The 7,673-nt window shown below is 54.1% G+C and overlaps 1 long non-coding RNA gene across 1 annotated transcript; it reads right to left on the bottom strand.

Annotated features, from left to right (window-relative positions):
* Positions 1 to 1,464: 1,464 nt before the first annotated feature.
* LOC116436585 lies at positions 1,465 to 6,837 on the bottom strand. Its single transcript, XR_004237039.1, has 3 exons — positions 6,711 to 6,837; positions 3,978 to 4,604; positions 1,465 to 1,908 (listed from the first exon to the last, which is right to left on the bottom strand). It is a non-coding gene; the product is annotated as an uncharacterized LOC116436585 (long non-coding RNA).
* Positions 6,838 to 7,673: the final 836 nt, after the last annotated feature.

Below are 7,673 nucleotides of genomic sequence, written 5' to 3'. Positions count from 1 at the left end.
GGGTTGGGGCGAGCTGGGAGCCGCGCTATTTCCAAGCTTCCTTAACCTCTGGATTGCTCGAAATCGATCAGCAAAGCGCAGCAAGCCTGGCAATTAGGAGCTCATTACCATATTTGCAAATATGGCAACCTCTCTCTCTGCAGCCACGGAGACGCGGGGCGAGAGAACCGCAGCAGCCTTTGGGGGTGGGAATTGGGGTGAGGCGTGCGGGGGAACGGGAACAAGGGGAGAAAAAAGGTTATTTGAGGGTATTTGGGTGGTTTTAAAGGAAAGCGGCCCAGCCGCGGGGGCACAAAGTGCTCGGGGGGCGCAGACACGTGCGGCCGGGGCCCGCGTGGCTGCTCCGAATTTGCTCCTTAATTCAAATAAATGTTTTCTCCCTTTGACATAAACTCCCGGCGAGCAGCACGGCCCGGCCTGAGTGGAGGGGTTCCTCCTCCCGCTGAGGACCCCCTCCCAAAACGGCGCGGTGCCCTCAGCACACACCGGGAATAACCCGGTAATTCGGGGACACGCGGAGGGCCGGGCCGGGGCAGGACCGCTCCAGCCCCGGCCCGAGGGAGTGTTTTAAAGGTAACTACTGACTTCTTGCATTTTTTTAATAACAAAACCCCCACCATAAAGCGGAGATGCCCGGCACACGCGCTCGATCGCGAGTTCCCCCTTGTTACCTGCGATTTTATAGGCATCGCAGGGGTTTTTTTGCTTAATAAGCACAGATTAGGGGCAAAGTCTCCCTGGCATTTCCTGAATGCTGATTAAAGCTGGGGGGTCACGGCAGGAGCAGCGCAAGGAGCGCGTTTTTCCGCTGTGTCGCTCGGGGCGGGCATCGGAGCGTTTTCCCCGATGGCGTCTTACGAAGTTTCCCCCGGCGCTGGGCTTCCCCCCTCGATTTGGGAATTGACTTTGTTTCCCTCCTTCCACGAACGGTAATCACGGCGTATTAAAAAATAACGCCCATTTCAAGTTGGGCTCCGATTTTCTTCCCTTCGTAGGATTATTTTATTTTTCCGCCTAATAAATAACATTTTCTCCCTTTTGCCCGCCGTTCAAACCCCCAAATAACGAGAATGGACTCAAAATCAGGAATCAATTCCTCACGCTGAGTGTTCTGTGGTTTAGTTTAAATGATAAAAATATAGATTAAAATACCCAAAGTGAACAAAACCTCCCCAAGGGCTCCGAGGGGGATGGGGGTGGGGGGGTGGCTGCAGCCCAGCCCCGGGGGCACCGCAGCGTCCCCGCAAGCCCGGCCGTGCGCCGGATCCGGGTTATTCCTGCTGGCAAGCGCAACAGCCGTGGAAACAGAGGGAATTGCGGGGGTCTCTTTCCTTCTTTCTTTCCAGTTTAAAAAATTAATTTTAATATTATTTTTTTAATATTTGGGAAAAGCCTTTTTCGGCAGTTGCATTCCCACCTCGGCAGCTGAGTCGCTTTTCCCAGCCCTGTCCGGCTCGCTGCTCTCTGCATTCCTCTACCCCATTCCTCTTTAATTCTCGAGTCACCAGGATGGTTTTTTTAAAAATTCATTTATTTACTGCGAATGGCCAGAACCGACGAACATCCTGCGCGGCCGCGGGCGGAGGAACCGTGTGTTACCCCGAGCATCTCTGTCCGTCCCGTTTGATATTTTAATTTTACTTTTATTATTATTATTACATTTCGGGATTTCAGCCGACGTTCCTGCAAACCTCCCGTGAGTTTTGAAATGCAGGAAACGCTGAATGGAAAGGAAATTAAAAAATTAAAATTCCCTTTCTGTTCCTCCTCTCCTGGCAAATTCGCAGCTATCAACGACCAACGAGATGAACAGTTTTCCCTTCAGAAATCCTCACTACAGACCCGAGAGCCTCTGGCATCGCTTCCCCACCCGCCAGCGAGAGCGGCGGCTTCGCCCACCAGATTATGCTAAAAAAAAAAAAAAAAAAAAAAAAAAAGTGGATTATTATTTTTCCCCTCCTTATCCCAAAGGAGCAATTAAAGAAAGTGGGAACCTTTGCCTTCCGCCAGGACAGACGTTCATTTTTGGGTCTCAAAGCGCCTCTTTATTTTCTCTGATACTGAACTTTAAAGAGGAGGGGTTGGAGCAAAGCGATAGAGAAATTCATCCCATTTCTTTCGGAATTCCCTCGGCAATGCTGGCTCCTCCAGTGGAAGGCACGCAGCCTTTGCCTCCAGCTCAGGAGCTTTGTGCCCGTCTCATCTCACATTTATTTTTCCAGTGCCAGGCGCTGCCACAGGGCATGAAAAGGGGCGTTGGTGCCGCAAAACGGGCATTTTAAACTTATTTTTGAAGAGAGTTTCTGCTGGAAGGCAAATCCCGGGCTGCGGCGGCGGGGGCGGTCAGTCTCAGATGATCCAGGAGGATTCTCACCTCGGAAAGCGGGGGTTTTCGGGGGTGGGTTTCCCGGGGGAGGCAGGCGGTCAGGCACCCGCGGGACCCCCGCCGCCGCCCTCAGCCCCGCGCTCCTTGCGCGCAGCGGGGGCCGCGGAGGAGCCGCACGCCCCTTCCCCCGCACGGAGCCGCGCAGCTCCTGCACCCATTAAAAATTGAAAAAACCCTCCAGAAAACCCAAAGCAAACCAGCAATCCCCCCCAGAAGGGTCTGATTTGCAGCGCACAAGGGGAGAGGGGAGGAATGCCCCCCACCTGTGCAGCCCCCCCGGTTTTATTCCAAGGAATCTTCACCAGGCACCGCAGCGCTGTGGCTGCAGCTCTGTCCCACCAGCCCCGACCCCACCCGTAGCCCCCTGCCGAGGTGAGACCCCGGGAGAGGCCACGCACATCAGAGTGGGAGTGGGAGGGCAAATTCAGCAGCAGCACCCCCAAAACTGGTCAGAAGCCCCTGGGCCGTGCATAAACCTGGGCATGCCCTATGCAGGTGTACCCTCCTCGTGTGCACTCTGTCTGCATGCCCCTCATCTGTGTGCCCCTTATCCGTGTGCCCCTTATCCGTGTGCCCCTCATCTGTGTGCCCCTTACCCATGTGCCCCTCATCTGTGTGCCCCTTATCCGTGTGCCCCTTATCCATGTGCCCCTCATCTGTGTGCCCCTCATCTGTGTGCCCCTTATCCGTGTGCCCCTCATCTGTGTGCCCCTTATCCGTGTGCCCCTTATCCATGTGCCTCTCATCTGTGTGCCTCTCATCTGTGTGCCCCTTATCCATGTGCCTCTCATCTGTGTGCCCCTCATCTGTGTGCCCCTTACCCATGTGCCCCATCCGTGTGCCCCTCATTCGTGTGCCCCTTATCCATGTGCCCCCATCCATGTGCCCTCATCCATGTGCCCTTTATCCGTGTGTCCCCATCCGTGTGTCCCTTATCCGTGTGCCCCTCATCCATGTGCCCTCATCCATGTGCCCTTTATCCATGTGTCCCCATCTGTGTGTCCCTTATCCGTGTGCCCCTCATCCGTGTGCCCCTCATCTGTGTCCCTTATCCATGTGCCCCCATCCATGTGCCCCCCATCCATGTGCCCTCATCCATGTGCCCTCATCCATGTGCCCTTTATCCATGTGTCCCCATCTGTGTGTCCCTTATCCGTGTGCCCCTCATCCATGTGCCCTCATCCATGTGCCCTTTATCCATGTGTCCCCATCTGTGTGTCCCTTATCCGTGTGCCCCTCATCCGTGTGCCCCTCATCTGTGTCCCTTATCCATGTGCCCCCATCCATGTGCCCCCCATCCATGTGCCCTCATCCATGTGCCCCTTATCTGTGTGCCCCTCATCCATGTGCCCCCATCCGTGTGCCCCCATCCGTGCATGCCCTGTGCAGGCTGCGTGTCCCACGCGTGTGGCACGTGGAGCTGCACGCGGGGTGGGAGCACCGCGGGATTTCCCCCCACCTGCACACAGACACACCAACTCCATCCACCCGAGCAGCTCCCGGCTCCCTCCACCAAGGGCACCTGCAGGAAGATGCTCTCTGTGCCCCTGTGCGTGTGGAGGGGCAAAACAGCCTCTGCACAATGCCCTACCTGCAGCCCTTCCCCGCTTGGGGAAAAGCAGTGGGTGCTCCCTGTCCTCTCTGGTGGGTGCTGGACACCAGCGAGCACCTCTGAGGCCGTGCAGGGTGCGGGGAGCTGGCAGGGCCCCAGTGTGGAGCAGCCTGCAGCTCTTCTGCCGGGGTTTTTAAAGGAAATTCCCTCCTTTTTTGCCAGCCAGCTCAGAGAGGCTCCGTGTGGGAGATAAGTGAGCTCTGTAAGAAATGCCACGTATGGGTCAAAGAGGATTTTTGGCTTTTAAAGTGTTTGCACTGAGATGTCCACAAAGACGCGTGGCTTTAGACAAGCTGTGCGTTATTTTCCGTAGACAGCGTCCACAGAGCTGGGCGTGCGTGTGGCTGCTGCCGAGGGACGTTCAGATCCAGGGTTTTGTACGAGATTCTCCCAGCAGTCCCAGTCACCTCAAAATCTGGGGTCCAGCTGCCTGAGCAGATTAGTGGTTTGTAGGTTCAGGGGAAGGGAAAAGGGTTTGGAGCTGGGTGGTTTCTAAATAAATGTCTTTGTCTTGGTGCCAACCTCCACTCCACGGATGGCTTTTTTCTGCCTTCACTGGGCACTTTCACTGCTGCCTGGGCCATGCAGTGCCACCGCTTCGGCGTCCTGCAGACAAAGAAAATGCCAACAAAAGCTGCATTTTGAAGCAAGTGGGTGCACGCTGAAGGACAGCGGCAGAGAAGATCCGAAGCCATCCCCAGGCCTGCAGGGCTGTGCCAGCCGTGTTCAGGCAACTCCTGCCTGTCCGCAGCCTCTGTCCTGGGCACCCACAGCCCCCATGCTGGGCACACACAGCCTCTGTCCTGGGTATGTGCACCCTTTGCTCCATCCTTGACTAAGACCCCCACAGCGAGACAAACCCTTCTTGCCTCAGGGCTGGAAAGCCTCATGGCCTCCTCCTGGCTCTCCCCAGCAAGTGTTTCCTACCTCAGGTGGAGGTTTTAGTAATTCAAAATATTTTAATAGTTCACCCCAAAGGCTGAACTGTGGCTCGATGCCTTCAAAGGCACCCATGTAACCCAGTAGCTTCAGAGGGGAAGGGGCTTGAACCCTGAAAACAAGCAAATTCATTTGTATCAGACCGTCTCAGCCTCAGATGTGATGTTATCCTCAGCTTCAGCTCACCTCCAAACCAACATGAAAAAAAACCAAACCAGGAAAACCCCACAACCCCAAACCTAAACTGAATACCAAAATTCCCTCTTTCCATACTGGCAGGGAGCTCTGTTTTGTCTCGGTAAAATTGGGTGAAGTGTCCCCCCGGAACCTACCCTGGCTCAGCTGCCCAGAGCCCCCTGTCCAGCAGGTGCCTTTTCTTCTGCCTCAAAGGGCTTTGATCTGGACAGCTCTTTTGGAGAATGGCTGTTGTAAGGGATGCCTGGCACGAACACGGCCTGATTACAGCCCAGCTCGTTAAAAAAATGTTCCCTAGGTATTGAAGGGGATAACAAGGATATTTAAACATTCCCAGCGTGCACCTTTAAGTGGCAGAAAATAAGGGAAATTGCTATCGTTTAATTCAGTATTGCTCCTTTTGAACTCCCACTGGCTCTGCCTGCAATTGTTCCTTTGCCGGAGCCGGGAGCCGAGGCTGGATTACGGCAGCACCGGGGCTGCGGGTCCGGAGGGCTGGGAGGGCTGAGCACAGCAGGACCAGCTTCCCCACATGGCAAAAGGCTGGTGGGGCTGGTTTCCATTTGGATTTTGAAAGATTTCCCTCAATAGCCCAGAGCAGGGTCTGGGTTTGGGGCCCACAGCCCCAGTTTGTAATTACTCTCGTATTTTGTGTGCGCCAGGGAGAGGGTGGAGCAGCATTTCTTTTTTGTCTGTATCTCTGAGGAAGCTTTTTCCAAAGCGAGAGCAAAAAAATCCACAGCTGGTGTTGGTGGATGAGACACTCAGCCATGTTCTGGTAGGGGGAAAAAAAGACAAAGTCTAATTTTAGATGTTCTGAAATGCTTACAACATGCATCCCTCCAACGGCCTGGCACGGGCGCCAGTGGTTATTTCCACCCCGGCAGAAGGAGAGAACAGGGACCTGGGATCTGCTGTGCCTTGCACTGGGCTCTCCCCAGGTGACCTTGAGGGATCTCCCTCCCCTCTGGGGGCCTTTCTGCCCTGGGCAGCAATATTTACAGAGAGCAGCTGCTGGGCAGAAGAGACAGGGCTCCTCTCCTTTGGGGCAAATTTCTCACATTTTGGCTTAGCCCCTCCTGGCCAGAACTCCTTTGGGAATGTCTCCATCCCCCCAAAAAGCAGCTTTGGGAGCCCCGCTGATGAAAACCCAAGTCATGCTCTGACAGGCCATTGTTTGACAAGAAGCTCATTGTTTCCAAGGTCTTTTTCCCTCAAGTCTTGTGTCACCCCCTCCCCGCTTCCCCCAAGGTCCCGGGGGTTCCTCTGCCAGCCCCGTGGACCCCAACCCCATTCACCCCTCCCACACCCACCCCTCTCCCAGACTTTTCCTGCCAACCCTGGGGATTTTGGACCCACACCCAAACAGTTCCTCATTTTCCCGTTTAACCCCAAAAGAGCCGATCTGCAGCAGCACCGTGAGTAGGGGAGAAGCTTTCGGGAGAGCAAAGCCCCGGCACTCCCGCCCCGAAACGGGGAATGTGCCACGGAGGCAGGACAAAGCGGCTCAAAGGGCTCGGCGGGCTGCAGCCCCCTGCCCGAGCCAAGCCTTAGGGGAGGGTGAGGGTCTCAGCTTACCCGGCCTCTCATAAAAGTCTCCTCCATTCTAGCAAATAACCTTTATGTCCAGGGACTTGCAAAGTTTGCTTTCTCCCTCCAGGGTTAGTCACAGCAGGAGCGACAGAGAAAGCAACCGCTTGTAGGAGGTTCCTGCGCATAATAACCTCAGAGGAGTTTAGGTCTAAAGACTAAAAGGCTCTATTTACTTTCACTGACAAGGAACAATCTAAGCAGATGTCCTTTGATGGGATTAGTTATTAATCCTTGAATCATGGGTAAATGGGAAAATGATCCATTATTTTCTGCAAAATCCTTCACTACTTTAGATTTCAAGGATGGGGTGGAGGATTGTTAGCAGAAAGGTCTCGACCTGTCTGTTTTGGCCATTTTAAAATGTATTTTTACAGTTTGTGCCGTGGAGCGTGACTCTGAAATAAAATTTAAAAAAAAACCACCCTCAAGTAAAAGGGGTTTGATTCCACTAACAGCCGAGAACAATGCACTGTGTCAGACACACAGCAGTGATGGGCCCAGGCACTCCTTGGATGAACACCGTGAGGTTTTTAATATTGATAGTAGTGGCAACAATAACAATGAAATTAAAAATTATTATTATTATTATTATTAATAATAATAATAATAATAATGCCATCTCCAAAAGCCCATTCCCCAAACAGCTTTGGTAACTCCACCTAAACGTTAAATCCTCCCTACGTCTCCGTGTCCCGTCAGTGGCAAACAGCAGCTCGGTGGGCAGGTGTGGCTCGGTGTCTGCTGGGCATTCCGTAAATAGCCTCTGTAGGTGGGTGCAGTGCGTGAGATGAGGGAGGGAGGGGGAGAGCTGGTGAGATGCTGGATTGGCTCAGGGGATTCATTTCCCCAGGGGTAAATCCGTGCAGACACCTTTTGGTGCGAGGGGAGGTGCAGCAGTCGTCCCAGGGGCTGGGTGGGAGAAACGGCCCTGCACGGAGGGGCTGGGGG

Source organism: Corvus moneduloides, chromosome 29 (genome assembly GCF_009650955.1).
Source record: "Corvus moneduloides isolate bCorMon1 chromosome 29, bCorMon1.pri, whole genome shotgun sequence".
In the NCBI taxonomy this organism is placed as follows: domain Eukaryota; kingdom Metazoa; phylum Chordata; class Aves; order Passeriformes; family Corvidae; genus Corvus; species Corvus moneduloides.
The sequence above is the reverse complement of the archived record's forward strand: the minus strand, read 5'-3'. Positions and strand labels throughout refer to the sequence as shown.